At 44.1% G+C, this 14,279-nt stretch overlaps 1 non-coding gene across 1 annotated transcript; it reads left to right on the top strand.

The window, feature by feature from the left end:
- Positions 1-12,242: 12,242 nt before the first annotated feature.
- On the top strand, positions 12,243-12,314 carry TRNAM-CAU (transfer RNA methionine (anticodon CAU)). Its single transcript has one exon. It is a non-coding gene; the product is annotated as a tRNA-Met (tRNA).
- Positions 12,315-14,279: the final 1,965 nt, after the last annotated feature.

Raw genomic sequence — 14,279 nt, 5'->3', positions numbered from 1 at the left:
TTGATATATGTTAGTTTGTTCATACAATGGTCAAGTAAGCAGAGTGGCGCAGTGGAAGCGTGCTGGGCCCATAACCCTGAGGTCCGTGGATCGAAACCGCGCTCTGCTAAATTAATGCAAAATAGCACTTGCTATTTTTATAAGTTAGTTTGTTCATACAATGATCATGTAAGAAGAGTGGCGCAGTGGAAGCGTGCTGGGCCCATAACCCAGAGGTCCGTGGATCGAAACTACGCTCTGCTAATTTAATGCAAAATAGCCACAGCTATTTTGATATAAGTTAGTTTGTTCATACAATGAGCATGTAAGCAGAGTGGCGCAGTGGAAGCGTGCTGGGCCCATAACCCAGAGGTCCGTGGATCGAAACTACGCTCTGCTAAATTAATGCAAAATAGCACTTGCTATTTTGATATATGTTAGTTTATTCATACATTGATCATGTAAGCAGAGTGGAGAAGTGGAAGCGTGCTGGGCCCATAACCCAGAGGTCCGTGGGTCGAAACTACGCTCTGCTAAATTAACGCAAAATAGCACTTGCTATTTTGATATATGTTAGTTTGTTCATACAATGATCATGTAAGCAGAGTGGCGCAGTGGAAGCGTGCTGTGCCCATAACCCAGAGGTCCGTGGATCGAAACCACGCTTTGCTAAATTAATGCAAAATAGCACGTGCTATTTTGATATCAGTTAGTTTATTCATACAATGATCATGTAAGCAGAGTGGAGCAGTGGAAGCGTGCTGGGCCCATAACCCAGAGGTCCGTGGATCGAAACCACGCTCTGCTAATTTAATGCAAAATAGCCCCAGCTATTTTGATATAAGTTAGTTTTTTCATACAATGGTCATGTAAGCAGAGTGGCGCAGTGGAAGCGTGCAGGCCCATAACCCAGAGTTCCGTGGATCGAAACCAAGCTCTGCTAAATTAATGCAAAATAGCACTTGCTATTTTGATATATGTTAGTTTGTTCATACAATGATCATGTAAGCAGAGTGGCGCAGTGGAAACCTGCTGGGCCCGTAACCCAGAGGTCCGTGGATCGAAACTACGCTCTGCTAAATTAATGCAAAATAGCACTTGCTATTTTGATATATGTTAGTTTATTCATACATTGATCATGTAAGCAGAGTGGAGAAGTGGAAGCGTGCTGGGCCCATAACCCAGAGGTCCGTGGATCGAAACTACGCTCTGCTAAATTAACGCAAAATAGCACTTGCTATTTTGATATATGTTAGTTTGTTCATACAATAGTCAAGTAAGCAGAGTGGCGCAGTGGAAGCGTGCTGGGCCCATAACCCTGAGGTCCGTGGATCGAAACCGCGCTCTGCTAAATTAATGCAAAATAGCACTTGCTATTTTGTTATAAGTTAGTTTGTTCATACAATGATCATGTAAGAAGAGTGGCGCAGTGGAAGCGTGCTGGGCCCATAACCCAGAGGTCCGTGGATCGAAACTACGCTCTGCTAATTTAATGCAAAATAGCCACAGCTATTTTGATATAAGTTAGTTTGTTCATACAATGAGCATGTAAGCAGAGTGGCGCAGTGGAAGCGTGCTGGGCCCATAACCCAGAGGTCCGTGGATCGAAACTACGCTCTGCTAATTTAATGCAAAATAGCCACAGCTATTTTGATATAAGTTAGTTTGTTCATACAATGGTCATGTAAGCAGAGTGGCGCAGTGGAAGCCTGCTAGGTTCATAACCCAGAGGTCCGTGGATCGAAACCACGCTCTGCTAAATTAATGCAAAATAGCACTTGCTATTTTGATATATGTTAGTTTGTTCATACAATCATCATGTAAGCAGAGAGGCGCAGTGGAAGCCTGCTGCGCCCATAACCCAGAGGTCCGTGGATCGAAACCACGCTCTGCTAAATTAATGCAAAATAGCACTTGCTATTTTGATATCAGTTAGTTTATTCATACAATGATCATGTAAGCAGAGTGGCGCTGTGAAAGCGTGCTGGGCCCATAACCCAGAGGTCCGTGGATCGAAACCACGCTCTGCTAATTTAATGCAAAATAGCCCCAGCTATTTTGATATAAGTTTGTTTTTTCATACAATGGTCATGTAAGCAGAGTGGCGCAGTGGAAGCGTGCAGGCCCATAACCCAGAGTTCCGTGGATCGAAACCACGCTCTGCTAAATTAATGCAAAATAGCACTTGCTATTTTGATATATGTTAGTTTGTTCATACAATGATCATGTAAGCAGAGTGGCGCAGTGGAAACCTGCTGGGCCCGTAACCCAGAGGTCCGTGGATCGAAACTACGCTCTGCTAAATTAATGCAAAATAGCACTTGCTATTTTGATATATGTTAGTTTATTCATACATTGATCATGTAAGCAGAGTGGAGAAGTGGAAGCGTGCTGGGCCCATAACCCAGAGGTCCGTGGATCGAAACTACGCTCTGCTAAATTAACGCAAAATAGCACTTGCTATTATGATATATGTTAGTTTGTTCATACAATGGTCAAGAAAGCAGAGTGGCGCAGTGGAAGCGTGCTGGGCCCATAACCCTGAGGTCCGTGGATCGAAACCGCGCTCTGCTAAATTAATGCAAAATAGCACTTGCTATTTTGTTATAAGTTAGTTTGTTCATACAATGATCATGTAAGAAGAGTGGCGCAGTGGAAGCGTGCTGGGCCCATAACCCAGAGGTCCGTGGATCGAAACTACGCTCTGCTAATTTAATGCAAAATAGCCACAGCTATTTTGATATAAGTTAGTTTGTTCATACAATGAGCATGTAAGCAGAGTGGCGCAGTGGAAGCGTGCTGGGCCCATAACCCAGAGGTCCGTGGATCGAAACTACGCTCTGCTAAATTAATGCAAAATAGCACTTGCTATTTTGATATATGTTAGTTTATTCATACATTGATCATGTAAGCAGAGTGGAGAAGTGGAAGCGTGCTGGGCCCATAACCCAGAGGTCCGTGGATCGAAACTACGCTCTGCTAAATTAACGCAAAATAGCACTTGCTATTTTGATATATGTTAGTTTGTTCATACAATGGTCAAGTAAGCAGAGTGGCGCAGTGGAAGCGTGCTGGTCCCATAACCCTGAGGTCCGTGGATCGAAACCGCGCTCTGCTAAATTAATGCAAAATAGCACTTGCTATTTTGTTATAAGTTAGTTTGTTCATACAATGATCATGTAAGAAGAGTGGCGCAGTGGAAGCGTGCTGGGCCCATAACCCAGAGGTCCGTGGATCGAAACTACGCTCTGCTAATTTAATGCAAAATAGCCACAGCTATTTTGATATAAGTTAGTTTGTTCATACAATGAGCATGTAAGCAGAGTGGCGCAGTGGAAGCGTGCTGGGCCCATAACCCAGAGGTCCGTGGATCGAAACTACGCTCTGCTAATTTAATGCAAAATAGCCACAGCTATTTTGATATAAGTTAGTTTGTTCATACAATGGTCATGTAAGCAGAGTGGCGCAGTGGAAGCCTGCTAGGTTCATAACCCAGAGGTCCGTGGATCGAAACCACGCTCTGCTAAATTAATGCATAATAGCACTTGCTATTTTGATATATGTTAGTTTGTTCATACAATCATCATGTAAGCAGAGTGGCGCAGTGGAAGCCTGCTGCGCCCATAACCCAGAGGTCCGTGGATCGAAACCACGCTCTGCTAAATTAATGCAAAATAGCACTTGCTATTTTGATATCAGTTAGTTTATTCATACAATGATCGTGTAAGCAGAGTGGCGCAGTGGAAGCGTGCTGGGCCCATAACCCAGAGGTCCGTGGATCGAAACCACGCTCTGCTAATTTAATGCAAAATAGCCCCAGCTATTTTGATATAAGTTTGTTTTTTCATACAATGGTCATGTAAGCAGAGTGGCGCAGTGGAAGCGTGCAGGCCCATAACCCAGAGTTCCGTGGATCGAAACCACGCTCTGCTAAATTAATGCAAAATAGCACTTGCTATTTTGTTATAAGTTAGTTTGTTCATACAATGATCATGTAAGAAGAGTGGCGCAGTGGAAGCGTGCTGGGCCCATAACCCAGAGGTCCGTGGATCGAAACTACGCTCTGCTAATTTAATGCAAAATAGCACTTGCTATTTTGATATATGTTAGTTTGTTCATACAATGATCATGTAAGCAGAGTGGCGCAGTGGAAACCTGCTGGGCCCGTAACCCAGAGGTCCGTGGATCGAAACTACGCTCTGCTAAATTAATGCAAAATAGCACTTGCTATTTTGATATATGTTAGTTTATTCATACATTGATCATGTAAGCAGAGTGGAGAAGTGGAAGCGTGCTGGGCCCATAACCCAGAGGTCCGTGGATCGAAACTACGCTCTGCTAAATTAACGCAAAATAGCACTTGCTATTTTGATATATGTTAGTTTGTTCATACAATGGTCAAGTAAGCAGAGTGGCGCAGTGGAAGCGTGCTGGGCCCATAACCCTGAGGTCCGTGGATCGAAACCGCGCTTTGCTAAATTAATGCAAAATAGCACGTGCTATTTTGATATCAGTTAGTTTATTCATACAATGATCATGTAAGCAGAGTGGAGCAGTGGAAGCGTGCTGGGCCCATAACCCAGAGGTCCGTGGATCGAAACCACGCTCTGCTAATTTAATGCAAAATAGCCCCAGCTATTTTGATATAAGTTAGTTTTTTCATACAATGGTCATGTAAGCAGAGTGGCGCAGTGGAAGCGTGCAGGCCCATAACCCAGAGTTCCGTGGATCGAAACCAAGCTCTGCTAAATTAATGCAAAATAGCACTTGCTATTTTGATATATGTTAGTTTGTTCATACAATGATCATGTAAGCAGAGTGGCGCAGTGGAAACCTGCTGGGCCCGTAACCCAGAGGTCCGTGGATCGAAACTACGCTCTGCTAAATTAATGCAAAATAGCACTTGCTATTTTGATATATGTTAGTTTATTCATACATTGATCATGTAAGCAGAGTGGAGAAGTGGAAGCGTGCTGGGCCCATAACCCAGAGGTCCGTGGATCGAAACTACGCTCTGCTAAATTAACGCAAAATAGCACTTGCTATTTTGATATATGTTAGTTTGTTCATACATTAGTCAAGTAAGCAGAGTGGCGCAGTGGAAGCGTGCTGGGCCCATAACCCAGAGGTCCGTGGATCGAAACTACGCTCTGCTAAATTAATGCAAAATAGCACTTGCTATTTTGTTATAAGTTAGTTTGTTCATACAATGATCATGTAAGAAGAGTGGCGCAGTGGAAGCGTGCTGGGCCCATAACCCAGAGGTCCGTGGATCGAAACTACGCTCTGCTAATTTAATGCAAAATAGCCACAGCATGTAAGCAGAGTGGCGCAGTGGAAGCGTGCTGGGCCCATAACCCAGAGGTCCGTGGATCGAAACTACGCTCTGCTAATTTAATGCAAAATAGCCACAGCTATTTTGATATAAGTTAGTTTGATCATACAATGGTCATGTAAGCAGAGTGGCGCAGTGGAAGCCTGCTAGGTTCATAACCCAGGGGTCCGTGGATCGAAACCACGCTCTGCTAAATTAATGCAAAATAGCACTTGCTATTTTGATATATGTTAGTTTGTTCATACAATCATCATGTAAGCAGAGTGGCGCAGTGGAAGCCTGCTGCGCCCATAACCCAGAGGTCCATGAATCGAAACCACGCTCTGCTAAATTAATGCAAAATAGCACTTGCTATTTTGATATCAGTTAGTTTATTCATACAATGATCATGTAAGCAGAGTGGCGCAGTGGAAGCGTGCTGGGCCCATAACCCAGAGGTCCGTGGATCGAAACCACGCTCTGCTAATTTAATGCAAAATAGCCCCAGCTATTTTGATATAAGTTAGTTTTTTCAGACAATGGCCATGTAAGCAGAGTGGCGCAGTGGAAGCGTGCTGGGCCCATAACCCAGAGGTCCGTGGATCGAAACCACGCTCTGCTAATTTAATGCAAAATAGCCCCAGCTATTTTGATATAAGTTAGTTTTTTCATACAATGGTCATGTAAGCAGGGTGGCGCAGTGGAAGCGTGCAGGCCCATAACCCAGAGTTCCGTGGATCGAAACCACGCTCTGCTAAATTAATGCAAAATAGCACTTGCTATTTTGATATATGTTAGTTTTTTCATACAATGGTCATGTACGCAGAGTGGCGCACTGGAAGCGTGCTGGGCCCAAAACCCAGAGGTCCGTGGACTGAAACCGCGCTCTGCTAAATTAATGCAAAATAGCCCCAGCTGTTTTGATATAAGTTAGTTTGCTCATACAATGATCATGTAAGCAGAGTGGCGTAGTGGAAGCCTGCTGGGCCCATAACCCAGAGGTCCGTGGATCGAAACTACGCTCTGCTAAATTTATGCAAAATAGCACTTGCTATTTTTATATATGTTAGTTTGTTCATACAATGATCATGTAAGCAGAGTGCAGCAGTGGAAGCGTTCTGGGCCCATAACCCAGAGATCCGTGGATCGAATCCACGCTCTGCTAAATTAATGCAAAATAGCACTTGCTATTTTGATATCAGTTAGTTTATTCATACAATGATCATGTAAGCAGAGTGGCGCAGTGGAAACGTGCTGGGCCCAAAACCCAGGGGTACGTGGATCGAAACCACGCTCGATAATTTAAAGCGAAATAGCCCCAGCTATTTTGATATAAGTTAGTTTGTACATACGATGGTCATGTAAGCAGAGTGGCGCAGTGGAAGCGTGCTGGGCACATAACCCAGAGGTCCGTGGATCGAATCCACGCTCGGCTAAATTAATGCAAAATAGCACTTGCTATTTTGCTATTTTGATATCAGTTAGTTTATTCATACAATGATCATGTAAGCAGAGTGGCGCAGTGGAAGCGTGCTGGGCCCATAACCCAGAGGTCCGTGGATCGAAACTACGCTCTGCTAATTTAATGAAAAATAGCACTTGCTATTTTGATATATGTTAGTTTGTTCATACAATGATCATGTAAGCAGAGTGGCGCAGTGGAAACCTGCTGGGCCCGTAACCCAGAGGTCCGTGGATCGAAACTACGCTCTGCTAAATTAATGCAAAATAGCACTTGCTATTTTGATATATGTTAGTTTATTCATACATTGATCATGTAAGCAGAGTGGAGAAGTGGAAGCGTGCTGGGCCCATAACCCAGAGGTCCGTGGATCGAAACTACGCTCTGCTAAATTAACGCAAAATAGCACTTGCTATTTTGATATATGTTAGTTTGTTCATACAATGGTCAAGTAAGCAGAGTGGCGCAGTGGAAGCGTGCTGGGCCCATAACCCTGAGGTCCGTGGATCGAAACCGCGCTCTGCTAAATTAATGCAAAATAGCACTTGCTATTTTGTTATAAGTTAGTTTGTTCATACAATGATCATGTAAGAAGAGTGGCGCAGTGGAAGCGTGCTGGGCCCATAACCCAGAGGTCCGTGGATCGAAACTACGCTCTGCTAATTTAATGCAAAATAGCCACAGCTATTTTGATATAAGTTAGTTTGTTCATACAATGAGCATGTAAGCAGAGTGGCGCAGTGGAAGCGTGCTGGGCCCATAACCCAGAGGTCCGTGGATCGAAACTACGCTCTGCTAATTTAATGCAAAATAGCCACAGCTATTTTGATATAAGTTAGTTTGTTCATACAATGGTCATGTAAGCAGAGTGGCGCAGTGGAAGCCTGCTAGGTTCATAACCCAGGGGTCCGTGGATCGAAACCACGCTCTGCTAAATTAATGCAAAATAGCACTTGCTATTTTGATATATGTTAGTTTGTTCATACAATCATCATGTAAGCAGAGTGGCGCAGTGGAAGCCTGCTGCGCCCATAACCCAGAGGTCCGTGGATCGAAACCACGCTCTGCTAAATTAATGCAAAATAGCACTTGCTATTTTGATATCAGTTAGTTTATTCATACAATGATCATGTAAGCAGAGTGGCGCAGTGGAAGCGTGCTGGGCCCATAACCCAGAGGTCCGTGGATCGAAACCACGCTCTGCTAATTTAATGCAAAATAGCCCCAGCTATTTTGATATAAGTTAGTTTTTTCAGACAATGGCCATGTAAGCAGAGTGGCGCAGTGGAAGCGTGCTGGGCCCATAACCCAGAGGTCCGTGGATCGAAACCACGCTCTGCTAATTTAATGCAAAATAGCCCCAGCTATTTTGATATAAGTTAATTTTTTCATACAATGGTCATGTAAGCAGGGTGGCGCAGTGGAAGCGTGCAGGCCCATAACCCAGAGTTCCGTGGATCGAAACCACGCTCTGCTAAATTAATGCAAAATAGCACTTGCTATTTTGATATATGTTAGTTTTTTCATACAATGGTCATGTACGCAGAGTGGCGCACTGGAAGCGTGCTGGGCCCAAAACCCAGAGATCCGTGGACTGAAACCGCGCTCTGCTAAATTAATGCAAAATAGCCCCAGCTGTTTTGATATAAGTTAGTTTGCTCATACAATGATCATGTAAGCAGAGTGGCGTAGTGGAAGCCTGCTGGGCCCATAACCCAGAGGTCCGTGGATCGAAACTACGCTCTGCTAAATTTATGCAAAATAGCACTTGCTATTTTTATATATGTTAGTTTGTTCATACAATGATCATGTAAGCAGAGTGCAGCAGTGGAAGCGTTCTGGGCCCATAACCCAGAGATCCGTGGATCGAATCCACGCTCTGCTAAATTAATGCAAAATAGCACTTGCTATTTTGATATCAGTTAGTTTATTCATACAATGATCATGTAAGCAGAGTGGCGCAGTGGAAGCGTGCTGGGCCCAAAACCCAGGGGTACGTGGATCGAAACCACGCTCGATAATTTAAAGCGAAATAGCCCCAGCTATTTTGATACAAGTTAGTTTGTACATACGATGGTCATGTAAGCAGAGTGGCGCAGTGGAAGCGTGCTGGGCACATAACCCAGAGGTCCGTGGATCGAATCCACGCTCGGCTAAATTAATGCAAAATAGCACTTGCTATTTTGCTATTTTGATATCAGTTAGTTTATTCATACAATGATCATGTAAGCAGAGTGGCGCAGTGGAAGCGTGCTGGGCCCATAACCCAGAGGTCCGTGGATCGAAACCACGATCTGCTAATTTAATGCAAAATAGCCCCAGCTATTTTGATATAAGTTAATTTGTTCATACAATGGTCATGTAAGCAGAGTGGCGCAGTGGAAGCGTGCTGGGCCCATAACCCAGAGGTCCGAAGATCGAAACCACGGTCTGCTAAATTAATGCAAAATAGCACTTGCTATTTTGATATATGTTAGTTTGTTCATACAATGGTCATGTAAGCAGAGTTGCGCAGTGGAAGCGTGCTGGGCCCGTAACCCAGAGGTCCGTGGACCGAAACCGCGCTCTGCTAAATTAATGCAAAATAGCCCCAGCTATTTTGATATAAGTTAGTTTGTTCATACAATGATCATGTAAGCAGAGTGGCGCAGTGGAAGACTGCTGGGTCCATAACCCAGAGGTTCGAAGATCGAAACCACGCTCTGCTAAATTAATGCAAAATAGCACTTGCTATTTTGATATATGTTAGTTTATTCATACAATGAACATGTAAGCAGAGTGGCGCAGTGGAAGCGTGCTGGGCCCATAACCCGGAGGTTCGTGGATCGAAACCGCGCTCTGCTAAATTAATGCAAAATAGCACTTGCGATTTTGATATATGTTAGTTTTTTCATACAATGGTCATGTACGCAGAGTGGCGCACTGGAAGCGTGCTGGGCCCAAAACCCAGAGGTCCGTGGACCGAAACCGCGCTCTGCTAAATTAATGCAAAATAGCCCCAGCTGTTTTGATATAAGTTAGTTTGTTCATACAATGATCATGTAAGCAGAGTGGCGCAGTGGAAGCCTGCTGGGCCCATAACCCAGAGGTCCGTGGATCGAAACTACGCTCTGCTAAATTTATGCAAAATAGCACTTGCTATTTTGATATATGTTAGTTTGTTCATACAATGATCATGTAAGCAGATTGGAGCAGTGGAAGCGGGCTGGGCCCATAACCCAGAGGTCCGTGGATCGAATCCACGCTCTGCTAAATTAATGCAAAACAGCACTTGCTATTTTGATATCAGTTAGTTTATTCATACAATGATCATGTAAGCAGAGTGGCGCAGTGGAAGCGTGCTGGGCCCATAACCCAGAGGTCCGTGGATAGAAACCACGCTCGATAATTTAATGCGAAATAGCCCCAGCTATTTTGATATAAGTTAGTTTGTACATACAATGGTCAAGTAAGCAGAGTGGCACAGTGGAAGCGTGCTGGGCCCATAACCCAGAGGTCCGTGGATAGAAACCACGCTCGATAATTTAATGCGAAATAGCCCCAGCTATTTTGATATAAGTTAGTTTGTACATACAATGGTCATGTAAGCAGAGTGGCACAGTGGAAGCGTGCTGGGCCCATAACCCAGAGGTCCGTGGATAGAAACCACGCTCGGCTAATTTAATGCAAAATAGCCCCAGCTATTTTGATATAAGTTAATTTGTTCATACAATGGTCATGTAAGCAGAGTGGCGCAGTGGAAGCGTGCTGGGCCCATAACCCAGAGGTCCGTGGATCGAAACCACGCTCTGCTAATTTAATGCAAAATAGCCCCAGCTATTTTGATATAAGTTAATTTGTTCATACAATGGTCATGTAAGCAGAGTGGCGCAGTGGAAGCGTGCTGGGCCCATAACCCAGAGGTCCGAAGATCGAAACCACGCTCTGCTAAATTAATGCAAAATAGCACTTGCTATTTTGATATATGTTAGTTTGTTCATACAATGATCATGTAAGCAGATTGGAGCAGTGGAAGCGGGCTGGGCCCATAACCCAGAGGTCCGTGGATCGAAACCACGCTCTGCTAATTTAATGCAAAATAGCCCCAGCTATTTTGATATAAGTTAATTTGTTCATACAATGGTCATGTAAGCAGAGTGGCGCAGTGGAAGCGTGCTGGGCCCATAACCCAGAGGTCCGAAGATCGAAACCACGCTCTGCTAAATTAATGCAAAATAGCACATGCTATTTTGATATATGTTAGTTTGTTCATACAATGGTCATGTAAGCAGAGTGGCGCAGTGGAAGCGTGCTGGGCCCATAACCCAGAAGTCCGTGGACCGAAACTTCGCTCTGCAAAATTAATGCAAAATAGCACTTGCGATTTTGATATATGTTAGTTTATTCATACAATGATCATGTAAGCAGAGTGGAGCAGTGGAAGCGTGCTGGGCCCATACCCAGAGGTTCGTGGATCGAAACCGCGCTCTGCTTAATTAATGCAAAATAGCCCCAGCTATTTTGATATAAGTTAATTTGATCATACAATGGTCATGTAAGCAGAGTGGCGCAGTGGAAGCGTGCTGGGCCCATAACCCAGAGGTCCGAAGATCGAAACCACGCTCTGCTAAATTAATGCAAAATAGCACTTGCTATTTTGATATATGTTAGTTTATTCATACAATGAACATGTAAGCAGAGTGGCGCAGTGGAAGCGTGCTGGGCCCATAACCCAGAGGTTCGTGGATCGAAACCGCGCTCTGCTAAATTAATGCAAAATAGCCCTTGCGATTTTATATATGTTAGTTTTTTCATACAATGGTCATGTACGCAGAGTGGCGCACTGGAAGCGTGCTGGGCCCAAAACCCAGAGGTCCGTGGACCGAAACCGCGCTCTGCTAAATTAATGCAAAATAGCCCCAGCTGTTTTGATATAAGTTAGTTTGTTCATACAATGATCATGTAAGCAGAGTGGCGCAGTGGAAGCCTGCTGGGCCCATAACCCATAGGTCCGTGGATCGAAACTACGCTCTGCTAAATTTATGCAAAATAGCACTTGCTATTTTGATATATGTTAGTTTGTTCATACAATGATCATGTAAGCAGATTGGAGCAGTGGAAGCGGGCTGGGCCCATAACCCAGAGGTCCGTGGATCGAATCCACGCTCTGCTAAATTAATGCAAAACAGCACTTGCTATTTTGATATCAGTTAGTTTATTAATACAATGATCATGTAAGCAGAGTGGCGCAGTGGAAGCGTGCTGGGCCCATAACCCAGAGGTCCGTGGATAGAAACCACGCTCGATAATTTAATGCGAAATAGCCCCAGCTATTTTGATATAAGTTAGTTTGTACATACAATGGTCATGTAAGCAGAGTGGCACAGTGGAAGCGTGCTGGGCCCATAACCCAGAGGTCCGTGGATAGAAACCACGCTCGGCTAATTTAATGCAAAATAGCCCCAGCTATTTTGATATAAGTTAATTTGTTCATACAATGGTCATGTAAGCAGAGTGGCGCAGTGGAAGCGCGCTGGGCCCATAACCCAGAGGTCCGTGGATCGAAACCACGCTCTGCTAAATTAATGCAAAATAGCACTTGCTATTTTGATATATGTTAGTTTGTTCATACAATGATCATGTAAGCAGATTGGAGCAGTGGAAGCGGGCTGGGCCCATAACCCAGAGGTCCGTGGATCGAAACCACGCTCTGCTAATTTAATGCAAAATAGCCCCAGCTATTTTGATATAAGTTAATTTGTTCATACAATGGTCATGTAAGCAGAGTGGCGCAGTGGAAGCGTGCTGGGCCCATAACCCAGAGGTCCGTGGATAGAAACCACGCTCTGCTAATTTAATGCAAAATAGCCCCAGCTATTTTGATATAAGTTAATTTGTTCATACAATGGTCATGTAAGCAGAGTGGCGCAGTGGAAGCGTGCTGGGCCCATAACCCAGAGGTCCGAAGATCGAAACCACGCTCTGCTAAATTAATGCAAAATAGCACTTGCTATTTTGATATATGTTAGTTTGTTCATACAATAATCATGTAAGCAGATTGGAGCAGTGGAAGCGGGCTGGGCCCATAACCCAGAGGTCCGTGGATCGAAACCACGCTCTGCTAATTTAATGCAAAATAGCCCCAGCTATTTTGATATAAGTTAATTTGTTCATACAATGGTCATGTAAGCAGAGTGGCGCAGTGGAAGCGTGCTGGGCCCATAACCCAGAGGTCCGAAGATCGAAACCACGCTCTGCTAAATTAATGCAAAATAGCACTTGCTATTTTGATATATGTTAGTTTGTTCATACAATGGTCATGTAAGCAGAGTGGCGCAGTGGAAGCGTGCTGGGCCCATAACCCAGAAGTCCGTGGACCGAAACTTCGCTCTGCAAAATTAATGCAAAATAGCACTTGCGATTTTGATATATGTTAGTTTATTCATACAATGATCATGTAAGCAGAGTGGAGCAGTGGAAGCGTGCTGGGCACATACCCAGAGGTTCGTGGATCGAAACCGCGCTCTGCTTAATTAATGCAAAATAGCCCCAGCTATTTTGATATAAGTTAATTTGTTCATACAATGGTCATGTAAGCAGAGTGGCGCAGTGGAAGCGTGCTGGGCCCATAACCCAGAGGTCCGAAGATCGAAACCACGCTCTGCTAAATTAATGCAAAATAGCCCCAGCTATATTGATATAAGTTAGTTTGTTCATACAATGATCATGTAAGCAGAGTGGCGCAGTGGAAGCCTCCTGGGTCCATAACCCAGAGGTTCGTGGATCGAAACTTCGCTCTGCTAAATTAATGCAAAATAGCACTTGCGATTTTGATATATGTTAGTTTATTCATACAATGATCATGTAAGCAGAGTGGAGCAGTGGAAGCGTGCTGGGCCCATACCCAGAGTTTCGTGGATCGAAACCGCGCTCTGCTTAATTAATGCAAAATAGCCCCAGCTATTTTGATATAAGTTAATTTGTTCATACAATGGTCATGTAAGCAGAGTGGCGCAGTGGAAGCGTACTGGGCCCATAACCCAGAGGTCCGAAGATCGAAACCACGCTCTGCTAAATTAATGCAAAATAGCCCCAGCTATTTTGATATAAGTTAGTTTATTCATACAAAGATCATGTAAGCAGAGTGGAGCAGTGGAAGCGTGCTGGGCCCATAACCCATAGGTCCGTGGATCGAATCCACGCTCTGCTAAATTAATGCGAAATAGCACTTGCTATTTTTATATATGTTAGTTTGTTCATACAATGATCATGTGAGCAGAGTGGAGCGGTGGAAGGCTGCTAGGTTCATAACCCAGAGGTCCGTGGATCGAAACCACGCTCTGATAAATTGGTGGAAAATAGCACTTGCTATTTTTTTATATGTTAGTTTGTTCATACAATGATCATGTAAGCAGAGTGGCGCAGTGGAAGCCTGCTAGGTTCATAACCCGGAGGTCCGTCGATCGGAACCACGCTCTGATAAATTAATGGAAAATAGCACTTGCTATTTGATATATGTTAGTTTGTTCATACAATGATCATGTA

The sequence above is a fragment of the Phalangium opilio genome, unplaced genomic scaffold, assembly GCF_054372755.1.
Source record: "Phalangium opilio isolate 3A_F unplaced genomic scaffold, DU_Popi_V2 ptg000230l_1, whole genome shotgun sequence".
In the NCBI taxonomy this organism is placed as follows: domain Eukaryota; kingdom Metazoa; phylum Arthropoda; class Arachnida; order Opiliones; family Phalangiidae; genus Phalangium; species Phalangium opilio.
Note: the sequence above shows the minus strand (reverse complement) of the source record. Positions and strands in the feature narration are given on the sequence as shown.